The sequence below is a fragment of the Chlorocebus sabaeus genome, chromosome 5, assembly GCF_047675955.1.
Source record: "Chlorocebus sabaeus isolate Y175 chromosome 5, mChlSab1.0.hap1, whole genome shotgun sequence".
NCBI lineage: Eukaryota > Metazoa > Chordata > Mammalia > Primates > Cercopithecidae > Chlorocebus > Chlorocebus sabaeus.
The window spans coordinates 56,583,173-56,602,129 of NC_132908.1; the positions used below are offsets into that span (position 1 = coordinate 56,583,173).

The 18,957-nt window shown below is 36.9% G+C and overlaps 1 non-coding gene across 1 annotated transcript; it reads left to right on the top strand.

The window, feature by feature from the left end:
* Positions 1–12,536: 12,536 nt before the first annotated feature.
* LOC119627797 (U4 spliceosomal RNA) lies at positions 12,537–12,677 on the top strand. The gene has a single exon (XR_005244024.1). It is a non-coding gene; the product is annotated as a U4 spliceosomal RNA (small nuclear RNA).
* Positions 12,678–18,957: the final 6,280 nt, after the last annotated feature.

Here is an 18,957-nt window from a genome sequence, read left to right on the forward strand (position 1 = left end):
TAGTTGTGTACATCCATTTCTCTCATTTCCCCTCTGTCTCCTGTGATCATATTTTGGTACAGACATGAATGTTCTGTATTGGTAGCAAATCTTATAACAAATGACCGAGGGATTCCCAAGGATTAATTTTGGACAGGTCTTTCCTTTACTTCTCCCCTGACTCCTGCTCATCTCTAGATGTTAGTTGGACCAGTTTACAAACCATCTCAGAAGTAGAATCTTATTATTTTCTTAAAACATTTACAGAAACTGAAAAAGTGTGAATACATAAAACTATTTCTTCACTACCTGGAGAAGAGAAGAGAAACCAAGAGTATCTATTTCCTCTTATATCTCTGCTGCTCAGATCCCAAAGTTGTCTCAACATGGCCTACTGAGGGGACAGAGTCTAGGACTCTTTAATTTACATTGTATCCTAACCAAGGATGGAGAGTAGAGCATTAGAATATGCCAAAGATAGCCAACATATTTCCGAAGTTTCTTGGTCAGAAGTTCAGCTGGATATAAGAGAAAAAAAATCTACATATATGTCAATAAAGACTATATTGTTACCCAATTTTCTATAAATACTAATTTGAACTCGTAGATGATATGGATTATAAATTGATTGTCTTGGGATGTGTTGAAAAGTCACTTGTTTTCAAAGATTAAAGTAACAAAATTGATTTTGTAATTATAAGTACTAAAATTTTTCTAGTTTTACAGGAAAAATATAAGCAAAAAAACTGTATCCCTTAATTCTGGTGATTGAGAACTAGCTACAGGTTGAGATTCATGGTGTAACATGTATAAATCCCATTCATCCAGTTAGTAAAATAAGTTTTTTTCCTTTGACAAAGTATTAATGATTTGAGGAAGTTTCTTTAAAATACTTTAGTGATATCTTTCATTTAGTATGACATTATGTTCATTATTAGATATAAATGCTTAATTGAACTGTGCTTTCATTATATCTGAGTGACAAATAAATTGTCAGACAGTCTCTCACTAAATTCTATATTAACACAAACCTAAATCATGAGAATTATAATATTTGAAGTGAATAAAGTGAACCTTTGTTTCTATTTCTACCCTTTTTCTCTTTTTTCTAAGGTAATTGAGCAATATGTTTTTTTCCTCCTGAGATATTGGCAAAATAAGCTTGTCTAATGCCAGTGAACCAATAGTAATGGTACAAAAGTGTGATGTAAAGAATAAAATTGAAATGTCTAAAACAAAGCACTATTGGATTTCTAACAGATATTTAAGGTTTTCCCTACTTCAATAACTTTTAGTTAGAGTTTAAAAAGCTATAGAGATGGGAAAATTTCAGATTGATTAGTTATCTATCTGCTTGTCTGAGGGAGAGACAATATCATATGTAAGATAATACAGGCTTGACATTCACAAGGATTGGGGTTCACAATACACTCATTTTGAGATCGGTTACCCCACATGCAAAAAACAACCAAACAAACAAAGAAAAAAACTTTGCAAAAATTTTGTAAGGTTGACAAATCGTTAGGGTGTGAAACCAGCCTTTTAAAGATCTATTTCCAATTCATATATCCTATTGTTGTCTGCTACTTTTCTTAGTGTACACAGTTTTATTGACCACCACTCATTGAGAATACAGGTCTAATCTGACATTGATTTGATATAAATCTTTAAATTATAAATTAAACATTATATACTAACAAGATTATAAACCTTAATTTATTAGGACCATTGTTCTGTTTTCTCATGAAATCAAACAAAAATATTATCTAATAGTTATTTTATAACTTGAATGATGAACTCATCATATTCCATGAACCTTGATTTCTATTTACTATTATTATTATTTTTTAATTTTCATTTTTTTCGAGACAGAGTCTTGCTGTGTTACCCAGGCTGGAGTGCAGTGGCACCATCTCGGCTCACTGCAACCTCTACCTCCTTTGTTCAAGTGATTCTCCTGCCTCAGCCTCCAGAGTAGCTGGGATTACAGGCGCCCTCCACCATGCCTGGCTCACTTTTTGTATTTTTAGTAGAGATGGGGTTTCACTGTGTTAGCTAGGCTGGTCTTGAGCTCCTGACCTCAAGTGATCCACCCGTCTCAGCCTCCCAAAGTGCTGGATGATAGGTATAAGCCACGGCCCCCGGACTCTTTTTAGTTTTATTATTAATGATGATGGTCTGCATTATGGTATCTGTATTATTGCCTAATTTGTAGGGGAGACATTATGATGAAGAACAATATCATAATCACTGTTGGAAAGATTGATTCAAACAAAAAAGAAAGAGGAGAAAAAGGCTTTCATTGCCAAGAATGTAAAGGCGACATACCAAAATGATAATAAGAGGATATTACAAACTTTGGTGCCAGCAAAGATTTAGATTTAGGTGAAATAAATGAATTCCTTTAAAATCACCACTTAATACCAAACTGACACAAAAACAAATTGAAAATGTCTCAGAAATTAAATCTTAAATTAAAAACTTTCCTATATGTTCACTACAAGCCCAGGTGGCAGTATGTCCAAAGAGAAAAGGAAAAAAACATTACAAGCAAGGAGGACCTAATAAATAGAAGGATATTCCATATTCATGGATCTGAAGACTCAATATTTTTAAGATGTCAATTTTCCCCAAATTTCTCTATAAAATCAGTGCAATCACTAAGTTCCAATATTTTTTATGTTAAAACTACACTTTTATATAAATTTTAGAATCAGATTAATAGCATCAAAGAAGTTTGAAGACTTACGCTACCACATATCAAAGCTCACTATAAAACTACAGCTAAGACAGTGTAATATTGGTGTGAAGATCTATAAACATACCAATTAAGTATGATAAAGGGTAAGGAAACAGACCCACATATGGTCATTTTCTTTATAATAAAGTTGCCGCTGCAGTGCAACAGTAAGATTATTTTATAAATGGTTCTTGGTTAATTGGATGTCCACATGAGATAGTTTAGCCCCTCTGTATTAGGTTCCAAATCACCACAAACGTAATGACTTAAAAGAACATGAATTTATTATCTTACAATGTGGATAACTGAAATCTGAAATAAACATCACTTGGCTAAAATCAATGTGTTGGCAGGCTGCATTCATTCTGGTGCCTGTAGGGAAGAATCTGTTTCTTTGCATTTTCCAGCTTCTAGAGGTCACCCGGATGCCTCAGCTCAGGAGCCCATTCCTACAACTTGAAAGCCAGCAACAGTTAGCTGAGTCCTTCTTGCTCTGCCATCTTTCTGGCTCTCTTCTGTCTCCTTCTTCCAGTTTTAAAAACTATTGTGGTTACACCGGGCTTGCTTGGTTAACTTAAGATAATCTCTTCATGTTAAGGTCCGCTGATTCAAAACATTAATTATACAGACAATCATAATTGCCCTTTGACATATAATGTAATGTATTTGAGGTTCTGGGGATAGGGCACAGCCTTCTTTCAAAGGGGGGCTATTCTGCCTGCCATATGAACAGTACTGCATACATATTACATCCACAGAAATGTAGAGCACTAATTTTAGAAGCACTAAACATAATGGCACAAAAGTGGAAGCAGGAGAAATAATGTTAAAGAAAATAAGCTAGAAATGAATGGGTACATACACATGATTCTGTTCACATAAAGTAGAAACACGGACAAAACTAATTTATAGCGACAGAAGTCAAAATAGTAATTACTCTTTCAGAAGCTATTGACTTGGAGGGCCCAAGAAGGAGGACTTCTGGTTCTGATAATGTATGATACCTCAGTTAATGTGATTATTGCATAGACGTGCTCACTTTTAAAAAAAATCTTTGACTTGTACAGAGAAGTAAAGCTGTACTTTGCTGTGTCTACCTCTCTCTCCCTCTCTGTCTCTCTCTCTCGTTTCAAAAGCTGTTTACCTATAATGTTAAAGTTCAATGTGTCTCCTCAGTACTCTTTCAATGTTTAAGATTCTTCCTTATATGTAAAGTACAACATAGTTACATATCAGAGAGAAAATACATATTTCTAATACACCTCAGGGTACTAAGACCTACTACTTTTTAAAGTATATGCATCTTATGTTAGTTATTATTTCCATCTCTTCATGTCTCTGAGAGATCTAGCAATTCTTACTTTATGTAATTGAACTCAATGGGATGATCTTATTTACTCATCAATCATTGATAACACTTAATGATTATTATATTTCTTAATAATTAGCACCTACTCTGATATCATGTGCACGTGAATATGTATTTTCTCACATGTATTCAAACACATATATGTGGACAACTGCTCTCTGGACCAGGAGAGTACCTTGTTTATCTTACTGATTTGGGCCCCAAGTGTGCAGCCATTTACGCTATTTCAGGTGACTTTTATCGACCCTCTATTCACAAATGTATATGGAATGGGAAAGTATCTTTTTATTGCTATAATTTCATGTCAACACCAAATTTTTATGATAATGAGAACCATACGTTTCTTGATGATGTATTATGAGTTGCTTTTGTTTGTCCTAAAATTAGCTTCTGTGGGTAATAAGCTTTTCAAAGTTAAATAGAGAGAAATGAACATGAAGTATTTGGTTCTATAAAAGATTTATTGATTTCTTTGTGAAATATATATGCACACAAAACACACTCTCTCTCTCATGCTTTTAAAAAACAGATGATTGGGTAGCACTTATTCCAAAAGGAAAATTCGAGTGTTGGTTACCCACACCCCTGTGAAATAGTTTTTTCCTTCCTAGTACACGCTTATTTCAATAAAAAGTCTAAATTTCATCTAATTTACTTGTGGTCTGAACAACATTCATTTTTATAGATTTAAAAAATGTATAAATGGTTGCTTTGAAAACCCATCCAGCATATTCAAGACAGGCATTCAACTCAGATTTATCTTTTTTTTTTTTTTTTTGAGATGGAGTCTTGCTCTGTTGCCCAGGTTGGAGTGCAGTGGTGCGATCTCAGCTCACTGTAACCTTCGCCTCCTGTGTTCAAGCAATTCTTCCTACCTCAGCCTCCTAAGTAGCCACCACGCCCGGCTAATTTTTGTATTTTTTAGTAGATACAGGGTTTTGCCATGTTGGTCAGGCTGGTCTTGATCTTCTGACCTCAGGTGATCCACCGGCCTCAGCCTCCCAAAGTGCTGGGATTACAGGCGAGAGCCACCATGCCTGGCCAATCATTTTTGTGTAATATCTTCTAAAACAGGGGTCCCCAACCCCCGGGCCATGGGCTGCTACAGTCTGTAGCCTGTTAGGAGCCAGGCCGCATGCAGATCAGCAGCGGCATTAGATTCTCACAGGAGCATGAACCCTCTTGTGAACTGTACGTGTGAAGAATCTAGGTTGCATGCTTCTTACGAGAATCTAATGCCAGATGATCTGAGATGGAACAGTTTCATCCACAAACCACCTTGCAACTCCTTGAAACCCTCACCCCTACAAAACTGGTTCCTGATGCCAAAAAGGTTGGGGGCAGCTCTTCTAAAATATTTTAAAGTCTGATTTTGCCCTTAGGAAATGATGAAGCACTTTCCCATACTTCTGGGCTGCTTAGTGCCAATTCTCTCTCCAGTCCCACCATTTCTACCACTACTTGCCCTCCTTCAAATCTCATTGATCTAATCTTTCTATCCTGCTCAAACTCAACATGCCTTCATCCACCGAAGGCAGCCCTGCACGTTTCTCAGAGGCTTCTATATTTAGAAGGCTCTCCAGAATCCTCCTTTGGCCCTTACCTACCTTTACATAGTGTTAAGTGTAATTTATTTTTTCTTTTAAAAGCGATCTTTCTTGACTGCTGCACTTAAAGTCCTATTGCCGTAAAGTTTCACGTATGCACGTTCCTTGGCTTTGAAACACATATCCTGTTTTTTCGTACTTCATTTGTGTTGGTAATGCTTGCTTCTCTATCTTGACTGCAAACCTTGTGCAAGTCACTCATGGACATTTTAATTCACAATGTTCTCTGTGCCTAGACATTATCTATAGTGTCTGGCATGTAGTAAAGGTTAATCAAATACAAGTTGAAAGAAACATTGAGTGATCTTTTAACTCTCTGGAAGGAGATATTTACTTCCCACTAGTTCAGCTTTCAGACAGCAAGTAAAGAAGTGCTTTTGAAACCATCTTTGCAAAACTTTTGACTGTGGAAATTATGACAGTGAAAGAGATCAGACCTAACCAACTCCATCTTGCTTCTAACCTTTAAGCTGTCCTTGTTCATTCCTGGGCTAAGGCTGAACTAACCTTGGGAAAAAATTTAGTTTATGGTTTGACTCTGAAACAAAATTGATAATAGCCCTATCCCAAAAAGACCCACTTCTTGCCTGGGGATCCGTCTGCCTTTGTAGGACTAACAAATTAGCTACAAGATTAGAAATTACAGTTTAGGGGTCATGCAGCCTCTGGCTGCAAAAGTCTGAACCTCCCCAAATTGCTCCTGGGGATAACATCACTGTCGTGGAACCTAAAATCGGTGCTTGGGATATTTTGCAGACCATGCACTCGGTGGCTCAGTTGACACCACTAAGACACGTAATCTGGCTCAACAAGTTTTGCGATTCCAACCAGGGGCAGGAGATAACAAGAAAGCCTCATTTCGACCTCCCTATGATTTCGTCTCCAACCCGACCACACAGCACTCCGACTCCCGCCTTCCCAAGCCCCTACCTGCCAAATTATCTTTAAAAACCCCGATCTCCGAATGCTCTGGGAGACTGATTTGAGTAATAAAACAACTCCGGTCTCCCACGCAGCTAACTCTGTGTGAATTACTCTTTCTCCATTGCAGTTCCCGCCTTGATAAATCGGCTCTGTGTGGGCAGTGGGCAACGTGAACCTGTTAGGCTGTTACACTTTATGTAAACAAAATGAGGCAAATAGCTCTAAATTAAATTATTTCTTCTAAGGGAACATGGAAAGTAACGTTGAAAGTAAATGCATGAGTAAATTCTAAATCTCATTTGAAAAACAAAAACAAAAACAATTTTACTTTCTTCCATTGTGTATCTAATTTGAAGTGTGTTGGGACTTGGACGTCGCCCCATTCAGGCAATGTGGTAGTGAAGAACATTGCTGTATACCGTGGGCTCAAAGCTCCTGTGCAGATGTGCTTAATTCTGTAAAAATTAATGAGTAAAAATAGGAAGCTTGGCCCGGCGCAGTGGCTCACGCCTGTAATCCCAGCACTTTGGGAGGCTGAGGCGGGCGGATCACGAGGTCAGGAGTTTGAGACAAGCCTGGCCAACATAGTGAAACCCCGTCTCTACTAAAAATATAAAAATTAGCCGGGCATGGTGGCACATGCCTGTAGTCCCAGCTACTCGGGAGGCTGAGGCAGGAGAATAGCTTGAACCCGGGAAGCAGGGGTTGTGGTGAGCTGAGATGGTGCCACTGCACTCCAGCCTGGGAAACAGAGTGAGACTCCATCTCAAAAAAAAAAAAAAAAGAAAAGAAAATAGGAGGCTCATGCTATTTGTCAGGGTCACACAGAAAATGAATTGTCATTGCCAAATACATCACTGAATACAGTTACTGGAACTATTTGTAAAGGCAGCTGTAGGGTAAAAGGAAAATAACAAGACATGGTGAAGCGCTGCAGGGCTGGCACCATTGGAGAGCCACTAATGCAAATTAAGCCTTTAGAGGCAAGAGAAGGAGCCACTACTAGATTCCTGAGAGAGGTATAGGAGAGGGCCACTTGACAGAAGCTAAATCTTCAGTCTTCTAATATAGCCACTCTCAATCTCTGACCAGGTAAATATGTGGACGCCACTCTATTTTACCCTCCCACTGTCTTGCCAGTTTTCTCATTGGCTGAACCTAACTGGAATCCAGAGAGCTAGAGAAACCTCAAGTCAATCTACAGGATGAAAAAGGATAAGGAGAGTATATTAAGGAGCAAATGAAGATATCAAGTCATCACTATTCAAAGAGTCTGTACATCTTTATTCCATTTCCATTGGTTAACAAAATTTATTTTTTAAAATATAAACTACAATGTCAACTCCTATATTTTTGAGGAATTTTTCTAATGTAGGAAATTATGGAAAAAATATAGTAACTTTATCACTTACAAAATGTACTTCTTAGTACCATTATATAAACACATATATAAATATTTTTACAAAGAATATGTTATATTCATTTTTTTCTACATTGCTCTTGCTAGGGAACATCAGCATTATCTGTGTTGTTAAAATCATATTTATTGTGCATTCATTTTAATGCTATGTAATATCCCGACATACAGCTACACCATAGATATGAGTATGCATATGTGTGTATATATTTGTGTGTGTTGGTATTGTTTTACTTCTTCTCTTTCTCCTTCTTCTCTTTTCTCCTGAACTTAACTCAGACAGTTTTGAAACTTGGACAATGCTTACTCCTAGTCATCAAATTCCCCTTTTGGAAATACAGTAATAATTGCACTTTAAACTGTCAACAGACAAAAGGGAAGAAAATCTCAAATCCAGTGAGAGATTGTCATCAAGAAAAGAAGCTCTTTGTAATTAGAATTTGGAATTCTTGGAAATGGTAATATCTAATCTGACCTGACTTTTCTTTGGTTCCTGCTTCCTGAAGTAAGGGCAGAGGGAAGCCTGTGTTCTCAGTATTTTCAGTTTTGCTTAGAAAGCAAACCCGTTGGACTTTCTTACGCATAAGTTTAGTTTCATTCAGACAAAAGTTAAATGGAAGATTTTTACATAGAGTTGAAGGTTTCAGATTCAGCACAAATTCAAGTATGAAATGATACTCGTATGTTAGAGAAATTATCATAACCAGGGGGACCTGCAACTTTCTTCTTCATTGATAACTAGAGTAGTTATGCATTTAGAACCATTACCATGTTCTAAAGACATAAATTCATGTTGCATGCATGAAGATAGGCTCTATGACTGAAGATTTTAGAATACTTTGAAAATGAATTCATGAAATATAAATTACAGAACATTGTTTCTTTTTTGTGTTTTGAATTAATCTTTATATAGACATTTTACAGGCTAAAACTTGTATAGACTATAGGTAAATGACTGATACTATTTAATCTATAAATTACAGTGTATATACATATATATTATTAATGCTACATAATATCCTGACATTTTTCTCCAAAATAATTGTTGTTGTTGCTTTTGAAGGAGCTTTCATAGTAGAATATATATGAAAGCTCCTTCAAAAGCAACAACAAAAACAAAATATATTTAAGAAACCACATTAGATACTATATGTTCAAAATTGTAAACCTGTCACTCTGGAACTGCACACTCCTGAAACGTTCTGAGAAATGAGTAATCACAAAGAACCCAAAGAACTGCAAGAAAAGATTTGTTGAACTCAGTATCTGGCATTCATCTTTTTTAACAAACGAGGAAAGTATTTCTCTTCATGGAAATAGAAGACTAAGGAGCACGGCCATAATATAGCAAGAATGTTGAAATAGGCAGAGACGAGAAGTCCTTTTATAGCTACTGAAGACAGCTGATGACGAAACAGGCAGGCTCTAAGAAAAAATGGCTTCTTTTTATAGGATATCTCAGCTGGTAATAAAATGTTTTCTATATATGAATAAACAACAACAAATGGGGAACACAAGGTCCATTAAAAATTTGACACATCCTTAATAGCTGCCTATTGAAGATACTTAAATATGGATATTTTATTGATTAACCCTTATATAACATACATATAAAAAGCAATTGCATGTTCATCAGGGCATCCAAAATCTGAAATTTACAGTTGCATGGTGAAGGGCAGACTTTTCTTGTACTTGAAACAAAGTCTTGTTATGAGGGTAAGAAAGGCAGTTATCTGAGAATTAGAGTTTTATTTTTGCATTTCCCATTTATTCTACTTTATTTTTGGAGTGAACACTTAAAGTGATACTGCAATTTATCATTTATAATGTGTCAGGCACTCTTTTGTGTGTTAATTATTATTCTTACTTAGTTTAGGAAAAATGATGCTACCTGTGGTTCAAGTTGTAAGAATTCTCTGACTTGGTTTATGGATACAAATGGATAAAAATATTAGGTTGCTTATGCATTTTTTATTATTTATTATATAAGAGGAAGCAGAGTATATTGGTTAAGAGTAGAGGCACTGGAGTTAGCCTTTCTGGGTTGAAATCTTGTCTCCACCAATTACTCAGGCAAGCTACTTAGTCTATTGTGGAAGATCAAAGATGGTTGCAAATTCTCTTTCCCTCCCCTCAAACTTGGAACAACTCTTTTCACCAGTAGAACACAGCAGAAGTGACACAGTGCTCCTTTCTTTTTAAGTTTTATTTTAAATTGACAAATAATAATTGCATATATTTGTGGGATTCAATATAATGTTATGATACGTGTACATAATGTGGAATGATTAAATAAAGCTAATTAACATTTATGACCTCCATAGTTATCAATTTGTAATTGCATCAGACCAATCTGGTTCAACTTTTACATAACAAAATTGTGGGCTATTTTTCAGTTGCCATGGGCCTCTAGGTTAAAGGTCACATAATCTGAATATGCCTAGATGAACCAAGCATGCAATCGCGGTTGGGGGATCTAAGCATTTGGGCCCAGGAATGGGGACTGAATTTAGATGTATTCACTACATGGCAGGATCCAGGAATCAATCAGTTTGAGCCCTGGCATCATCCTATGGCAGGATCTGGTCAGATCTTGCTTTCCAACATCACCTTACTGCAAGAGCCAATCAGATCACATCTCATTACCCTACTCTTATAAAACCTGACCCAAACCCCAGCGCAAGGAGACAGATTTGAGTGTTCCCTTCCTTCTCTTTGCTGGTTGACTCACATGAAGGCTTTTCTTTTCTCAAGAATTGGTGCCATGGTATTGGCCTCTATGTTTGTTGGAAAGCAAGCCTGTTGATTGCTTGGTAACAAATTTTGTGGTGAGAACATTTATTTGTACTCCCATGTTCCTTGCAGTGGTGCCAGTTTCTAGGTCCATGCCTTAAGGACAGACAGCTTACATTTCTTTCTTTTGGAACCTCTCTCTGGGGTTCTTGAGCTACCATGTAAGAAGTTAAACTATCTGAGACCACCATGCTGGAGACACCATGTGTATGTGCTCTGGTTGGCAACCCCCAATAAGTCCAGCCTTCTGATCATTCTTACCAATGTAAAAGATGAGTGAGTGAAGCTGCTTTGGCTTTTCTAGACCCGCCCATCCTTCACCTGAATACAACAAGTAATCTACATCAATGTCATGAGGAACAGAACTATTCAACCCAGACTTGTCTGAATTCCTGATTCCCACAATCATGAAGTTTAATAAAATAGATGGTTTTATAAGTCACCTTATTTGGAGCAATTATAATAGTTTCTACATTGTGGATTTTTTTCTGAGAACGGAACGAGATACTATATGTAATGTACTTAAAAGTATTTGATACATATTATGTATCAAACATTAGCTATCTTCATCATTATTATTTTCCTCTACATCTTATTCAAGGAGTTAGCGAAGAATGGCTGTGATCTAGTAAACCTAGAAGTTCTTGGATCTTGTGCTAATTCTAATGCAATTTTCTAATGTCCTGGTCTCAATCTTATGTGTAACTCTACATTGATTTCCCTCCTAGCAAGCAGACGCAATGTCTTAGTTTGGATTCCCCTAGAAATAGAAGCTGAATAAAGAGGTAAATGCAAGGACTTTACCTAAAGGAGAGATAAACACTGGTGTGGGAGCTGGGAAGTGAGGTAGAGAAGGGGAGGCAGTTAAAGATGCCTTATCCACAATGAGATACCATCTCACACCAGTCAGAATGGCTCTTATTAAAAAAGAACAGAAAACCAAACACCGCATGTTCTCACTCATAGGTGGGAACTGAACAATGAGATCACTTGGACTCGGGAAGGGGAACATCACACACCGGGGCCTATCATGGGGAGGGGGGGAGGGGGAGGGATTGCATTGGGAGTTATACCTGATGTAAATGACGAGTTGATGGGTGCAGCACAGCAACATGGCACAAGTATACATATGTAACAAACCTGCACGTTATGTACATGTACCCTAGAACTTAAAGTATAATAATAAAAAAATAAAAAAATTAAATAAATAAATTAAAAAGTCACAAAATAACAGATGTTGGCAAGGTTGCAGAGAAAAGGGAATGCTTATACACTGTCGGTGGGAATGCAAATTAGTTCAGCCATTGTGGAAAGCACTGTGGTGATTTCTCAAAGAACTTAAAACAGAATTACTATTCGACCCAACAATCCCATTATTGAGTATATACCCAAAGGGATATCAATTATTCTACCATAAAGACACATGCACACACATGTTAATCACAACACTATTCACAATAGCAAAGATACATAATCAATCAATGCCCATCAACAGCACACTAAATAAAGACAATGTGGTGCATACACACCATGGAACACTGTGCAGCCATAAAAAAAGAATGAGATCGTGTGCTTTGCAGCAACATTGTTGAAGTTGGAGGCCAATATTCTAAGCAAACTAATGCAGAAACAGAAAGCTAACTACTGCATGTTCTCACTTGAAGTGGGAACTAAACAATGAGAACACATGAATATAAAGAGAGGAACAACTTTGTGTAGTGGCAGTATTGTAACCAATGAGGTTTATCCGAGGTGCAATTATTGATAATAGAAAACTTTTCCCAATACCCCTCCATGATGACTTAAAATATAGTCAGCATTGGCAATTTTTAACAGTCTCTACAGAGACTGGAAAAAAAAAAAAAAAAAAAAAGGAACAACAGATACCAGGGCCTACTTGAGGATGGAGGGTAGGAGGAGGGAGAGGATGAAAAAACTACCTGTTGGGTGCTATGCTTATTACCTGAGTGATGAAATAATCTGCACACCAAACTCCTATAGCACACAGTTTACCTATATAATAGACCTGTACATGTACCCTTAGGCCTAAAATAGAAGTTAAAAAAAAAAAGATGCCTTATCACACCACTTCCCACGGGTAAAGAGAGCTCAATTCTAATAGGAAACTCTGGGCGTCATTGTAAAACTTCTGCCTCTGAATGATCTCACCCAAGGGGCAAGGTAGCCAAGCCATTAATACACCAATTCTGATCATTGACTGGGGCTGCCAGGATGACGTATGCTGGATACCAGACTCTTGTAAAGTGACCTTCCAGTTAAACAGCAGCGTGGGTTCTGGTGTCAAAAAAACACCTCCAGGAAGTGAAATGCTGGTGCTATCAGTCTGCAGCAGTGAGTAAGAGTGGAGGTGGGGGTGCAGAGGCATATACTGTGGTCAGTGAAATGAGAAATGCCTGATCGTTCATCCGCCTAGCGTCCCCATGTCGAGATCTTCCATCCAGTGCAGAACAGATCACTTCTATTCCTGAATGACTACTCATTGAAACTGTTCATGACGAGAATCTGACCTTGGCAAATTAAATCTCTGCCGCCCATATTTTTAGTGATATCTAATGAGACTTGTAATTAATCCTGGGCTTAGATTCCTTGAGAGACGTACAAGTCTCCAGACTCTCTTAATACATCCAAAGTGCTGGCACTTCACAAAATCCCCAAAGCTTGGAGAATTCACTTCGAGTGCAGATGTTCCTGCCACTCACTGACATCCAAAGTGATTAACTTCTAGAGGTGGCATTGTGTGAAATCATCGATTTAACTGTCCACTGCAAAGGGACTCGCCTTTTCTCTGTTGAAGTGTTTTTATTTAAATGGACTTGGCTTTCTATAGATGAGTAAAGAAACCTTTCACACTACAGAACTTGAGTTATTCAATGATATCCGAACCATTTCAGTCTCCTTTTTGTTAAGAAAAGAAAAGGCAGGGGAGGCGTAAAACTATTGTATATATTTACATGTTAAATTGTGTAATCATGTTATTATCTGAAACTAATACCATGCTGTTAAAATTTAGATAAAGTGTCCTGTAATGCATACAAAATGTTCATTTGCTGAAGGCCATTAAGTTAATTTCCTGGCAACAAGATTAAATGCAAGGCATTTACATAATCATTAGTCGTGAGGTGTAGAAAAGATAATTAAATATTCCACCACGTTAATTTATATTTAATTAACTGTGCTTTAGTGATCCTTCTGTCTGAATATTAATATTGTGTAAACAAACAATTAGAATGCATACTGATTTTATTAAAGGCTTATTCTTAAAATTATGTAGAAGATGCAATTATTAATTTAATTATATCTTATTTTGAAACCTAATCGTGTTAATAGAGTCTAAAAAGGTCTATCACTAGCCTCAGTGATGACATTTTCACATTTTATATTTCCAACTACAGTGTAGCTTATAGATTTTAAAATATGTTCATTTAGTTCACCGTAACAGTTAATTGCTTTCCTAGTAACTCCACGCTACAGTTCCTTTAAGTCAGTCCTGACACTGAATCTTTAAAAAAAGAGAATTATTGTGATACAGTAAAGCCTCCTCATCTGTGGCCACACTCACTTGGGACATGTGATATTTCTCGGAAATGACTATACCATATAGAAAGGAGCAAAAATGGAGCAATCTTAAATAAGATCAACTGGGTAGAAACTATAGCCAATGAAAAGCCTACTAGTAGGTAAGATTTCTGAGGGTTTTAAAAGTTCTTTTTTTAAATGTAATGTTAGGGAAATTCTTGCAAAGGTAATCAGACATTACTAGAGGCAAGAATCTTCTCATAAGAATTTTCTAGACTTAGATGCCAGACATTTGTGGAGAGCTTAGGTGGTAGTAAAATAAGTCTGGACAATACATGCAATATATCTTAAGGATTCTTGCCTTTATCTGCCTGGACGATTTGGGAGTCAGTAAATGAAAATATCTAAGTCTTCATTAAACATTATTTAATAGGAAAAGAAACAAAATACGATACAGAAAGAAAATAAAAGAGTCAGTGATTTTTCTGAATCATGAGAGTGTAATCTTAGCTAAAATACTAAGTTACATTAAAATATCTCTATGAAGCAGTCATATTTTCCTATCAGGAGAAGTTATTTCATATTAAATTGTAAGATCTCCAGTAAAAATGTTTGCACTTTTCACACGTAATATTTATTTGGGCAAACAATTCAATACCGATTTTAACTGTCTAAATGGAATTTTTAGGGAAAATGATGTGCTGCAGTAGCACATATTTCCTAATGGAAACATTTGTTTCTTAAATTATAGAAGGGGGAATAATAAAGTTGCTTTTATTTCTTTTCAAGGCTGTTGGGATTTTAATACTTACAATATGATGTGGTTAGTGTTCCTCTGGGCTAGGCAAAATGTATTCCCTTCTGGTTTGTGAAAATAACTGTTCTATAGGTTGGAAATAATTCCTGTTTGTGTGGCAAATTCATACTTCCATACTTTTCAGTGCAAAATATGCCAATCATTATACTGGTGCTCACTTTCACAGGCTAAGTTCTGAACCACTTGAGACAACCTATAGCTCATAAGTCTAGGAGCGATTTTCCAGCCAATATTTTCTGACTTTGTTTTTGCCCCCTCCTCCAATCCTGTCCATGTTACAATCACACTGCTGACCTCTCTGACAAAGCTTCAGTGTCACTCTAGACATTTGGATTTATAGCTCATCCACGTAACCATGCTGTTTGCTCATTCACTCAACAAACATCTTTTAATACCCACTTTTCTAGGTTCTGCCACTGCCAAGATAATTAGACAACTTCCTGACTTCAGAAAGCATTTATAAATCCTAGTGGAGATGTTATATAATACACAGGTAAACAAATAAATATTTATAGATCCTTTTTCTGAGTAACTAAACAAGACTCTGCAGTGTTGGAGGCTGGATACAATAGTTTAGGTTGGACCGGGCATGGTGGCTCATGTATGTAATCCCAGCACTTTCAGAGGCCGAGGCAGATGGATCATGGGGTCAGGAGTTCAAGACCAGCCTGACCAACATGAAGAAACCCTGTCTCTACTACAAATGCAAAATTAGCCGGGCGTGGTACCACATGCCTGCAATCCCAGCTACTCGGGAAGCTGAGGCAGGAGACTCGCTCGAATCCGGGAGATGGAGGTTGCAGTGAGCCGAGATCGCGCCATTGCACTCTAGCCTGGGCAACAAGAGCGAGAGAAAAAACAAAAGGTTTGGGTTGATGATAAGTTGAGCAGTGATTTCAGAGACTACATTCCCTTTATAAGAGGAAGTTCGCGTTTTCTAAGCCTCCAGCGTCATTGAGGGATAAAACCTATATTGCCAAGCAAGATTCGAAACCAGAAATTACAGGGAACGTGTTATTTGATTCTTAGTCATGGAACGTTTCACTGTTGTGATTGATGAATCACTGCCCACAGCTCTTGGGACAGGTGTTCCCTATTCTCTCTGTAATGCTCTAACCCCCCACGGAATGCACAGATCATCACATATAAATAATTCAAAAACAAGTCTCAGTAAATGCTGCTTCTTTCTTCCGTTTGAAATGTTAATTTCCTTTTTGAAGTTTTTCCCGTTTGATAGCAGGACGCAGTCTTGCTTGTTTTATTGTCAAAGATAGACTGGTAGAACTGTGTGAATGCCTTCTGTGCTACAGATAATGGAATTTCCAAATTAAAAATTAAAAAAAAAAAACTATATCCAGTGTAGCCAGGTTTTTCAACCTTATTTTTTTCTCTTAAAAATTTGATGTTTTTGACAAGATCTAAATTCAGCTTCATTGCAAATAAAATTATATTTCTTGTAGAAAAATTATATCCCCAAACTTTCACATAGGTATTTGCCATACGTGTAGAGTATCTATTTTATTTTGTTTATATAATCTTACACATTTATATTAAATATCTCTATATGTCTTCATTGAAATCTTTATTTTATTATTATATTCGCGAAATCCTTTAGATTGAAAAGAGGGGACTTTTTAAAACATTAAAAACCAAAGATAAAATAAGAAATCTCAAGCTCTGCAAATTTCTTTGGCACTAATGGTAGAACACTTCCTAGCAGAATGTAGAAGTTATAACAGTTCTGCAGTTCTGGCAAGCATAAGGAATAAAACTTTTAATTTAAACACTAATTTTGGTAATTTACCCAAGAGGTATGAATGGTTGTATTGTACTTGAAATCTTCTAGAAAACTGATCATCTAATCTTTTTCTTTTTTCTTTCTTATTTATTTATTTATTTATTTATTTATTTTATTATACTTTAAGTTCTAGGGTACATGTGCACCACGTGCAGGTTTGTTACATATGTATGCATGTGCCATGTTGTGTGCTGCACCCATTAACTCATCATTTACATTAGGTATATCTACTAATGCTATCCCTCCCCTCTCCCTCCCCCGCAACAGGCCACGGTGTGTGATGTTCCCCACCCTATGTCCAAGTGTTCTCATTGTTCAGTTCCCACCTATGAGGGAGAACATGTGGTGTTTGGTTTTCTGTTCTTAACGATAATTTGCTCAGAATGATGGTTTCCAGCTTCATCCGTGTCCCTACAAAGGACATGAACTCATCCTTTTTTATGGCTGCATAGTATTCCATGGTGTATATGTGCCACATTTTCTTAATCCAGTCTGTCATTGATGGACATTTGGATTGGTTCCAAGACTTTGCTATTGTGAATAGTGCTGCAATAAACATACATGTGCATATGTCTTTATAGCAGCATAATTTATAATCCTTTGGGTATATACCCAGTAATGGGATGGTTGGGTCAAATGGTATTTCTAGTTTTAGATCCTTGAGAAATCGCCATACTGTCTTCCACAATGGTTGAACTAGTTTACAGTCCCACCAATAGTGTAAAAGTGTTCCTATTTCTCCACATCCTCTCCAGCTCCTGTTGTTTCCTGGCTTTTTAATGATTGCCATTCTAACTGGTGTTAGATGGTATCTCATTGTGGTTTTTGATTTGCATTTCTCTAATGGTCATTGATGATGAGCATTTTTTCATGTGTCTGTTGGCTGCACAAATGTCTTCTTTTGAGAAGTGTCTGTTCATATCCGTTGCCCACTTTTTGATGGTGTTGTTTGATTTTTTCTTGTAAATTTGTTTACGTTCTTTGTAGATTCTGGATACTAGCCCTTTGTCAGATGGGTAGATTGTAAAAATTTTCTCCCATTCTGTAGGTTGCCTGTTCACTCTGATGGTAGTTTCTTTTGCTTTGCAGAAGCTCTTTAGTTTGATTAGATCCCATTTGTCAATTTTGGTTTTTGTTGCCATTGCTTGTAGTCATGAAGTCCTTGCCCATGCCTATGTCCTGAATGGTATAGCCTAGATTTTCTTCTAGGGTTTTTATGGTTTTAGGTCTAATATTTAAGTCTCTAATCCATCTTGAATTAATTTTTGTATAAGGTGTAAGGAAGGGATCCAGTTTTAGCTTTCTACCTATGGCTAGCCAGTTTTCCCAGCACCATTTATTAAATAGGGAATCCTTTCCCCATTTCTTGTTTTTGTCAGGTTTGTCAAAGATCAGATGGTTGTAGATGTGTATTATTTCTGAGGGCTCTGTTCTGTTTCATTGGTCTATATCTCTGTTTTGGTACCAGTACCATGCTGTTTTGGTTACTGTAGCCTTGTAGTATAGTTTAAAGTCAGGTAGCGTGATGCCTCCAGCTTTGTTCTTTTGGCTTAGGATTGTCTTGGCAATGCTGGCTCTTTTTTGGTTCCATATGAACTTTAAAGTAGTTTTTTTCCAATTCGGTGAAGAAAGTCACTGGTAGTTTGATGGGGATGGCATTGAATCTATAAATTACTTTGGGCAATATGGCCATTTTCATGATGTTGATTCTTCCTATCCATGAGCATGGAATGTTCTTCCATTCGTTTGTGTCCTCTTTTATTTCACTGAGTAGTGGTTTGTAGTTCTCCTTGAAAAGGTACTTCACATCACTTGTAAGTTAGATTCCTAGGTATTTTATTTTCTTTGAAGCAATTGTGAATGGGAGTTCACTGATGATTTGGCTCTCTGTTTGTCTGTTATTGGTGTACAGGAATGCTACCTACTCAAGTCACAGTAATGGAGGATGCCCCTCCCCCAGCCTCACTGCTACCTTG